This window comes from Limulus polyphemus, unplaced genomic scaffold (assembly GCF_000517525.1).
Source record: "Limulus polyphemus unplaced genomic scaffold, Limulus_polyphemus-2.1.2 Scaffold6400, whole genome shotgun sequence".
NCBI lineage: Eukaryota > Metazoa > Arthropoda > Merostomata > Xiphosura > Limulidae > Limulus > Limulus polyphemus.
In genome coordinates this window covers 24,650-25,796 of record NW_013672010.1, presented here as the reverse complement: position 1 = coordinate 25,796, position 1,147 = coordinate 24,650, and the positions used below count along the sequence as shown (strand labels likewise).

The 1,147-nt window shown below is 32.8% G+C and overlaps 1 long non-coding RNA gene across 1 annotated transcript in view; it reads left to right on the top strand.

Annotated features, from left to right (window-relative positions):
• The window catches only part of LOC106473683, a 3,861-nt gene extending 3,356 nt beyond the window's left edge, over positions 1 to 505 (top strand). Inside the window, exon 3 of the long non-coding RNA XR_001291696.2 lies at positions 274 to 505. This is a non-coding gene — a long non-coding RNA (uncharacterized LOC106473683). The remainder of the gene's footprint in view (positions 1 to 273) is intronic.
• The last annotated feature ends 642 nt before the right edge of the window (positions 506 to 1,147 follow it).

Sequence of the window (1,147 nt, the reverse complement as noted above, 5' to 3'; positions counted from 1 at the left end):
GAATTAACAAATAACGATGGTTGCAAATAACAGTCTTAATTAACAAATAACGATGGTTGCAAATAACAGTCTTAATATTCACTCAGTCTTACAACTCTCTAGATATGTGGAGAAACAAACACCATGTTGTCCTGTATGTAGAGGCTTAACAACCTTATAAACGAGCATGAAATGTATAACCTAGATTTTTATTTTAAATCGACCAAACGTGGATCTTTCTTTTATTATGGGAAACTAACTATTAAGTGTCTTCTTTGTTTATCATCAATACAGAAGGAGGAGAATGTGGCTGTGATCCATGTAGTTGTCCGAAGTGAACTCGGAAGAAGACAAGATGTGGAGTAAAAACCCATTCTAGTGAACAAGTCAAACATCATTGGTCAGGAAAAGCCTCTCAATAGATAATAATTTATTTCTAGAATAATTCACCTTTTATTGGCCATTTCATATTGAGAGATAAAAATCCATTAATTGTCTTTTTAGTAAACGCTATTCCCTCTTGTTATACTGGATTTGTATAAAATTTCTTTTTCGAGTAAACATTTTTGTACGAATAAAAACGGTTTAATAAAGTTTTTACGATAAAAAAAGGTTTATACAGGTCACTTTACAAACACATAATTTCACGTAAGAAACTAAGTATGTATAAGAACTGTATTATAATGACATAAGGTGAAACAAAATAGCTCCTGGGCCAGATAATATTTCTCCAAGGGTTCGGAAGGAAGTTGAGGATTACATACGTAAGCTACTAGTTTTTCTAAGTCCTTGAATAGTGGGCTGGTGACAGATGAGTGGAAGTTGGCTAATGTTACTCCTCTTTTCAAAGAAGTGACAAAAAAACTGCTCAAGTAATTATAGGCCTATTAATCTCGCATCACTGGTGGGAAAAGTTTTGAAAACTTTGATAAAAGTGCTTTTCAATTAAATTTTACAAAGTTTAAATTGTTTTTGGATAGTCAATATGGTTTCACTAGGGAAAAATCTCGCCATACTGCTTATGTAGATGAGGGTACGTATGTGGATTTGGTGTATCTGGAACTTCAGAAATCATTTGACACACAAAAGGCTTGTTACACAAATATATCTTTATGTGTGTGAAAGATAAGTTGGTTTATTAGATAGAAAAGTGGCTAGATGGAAGGAA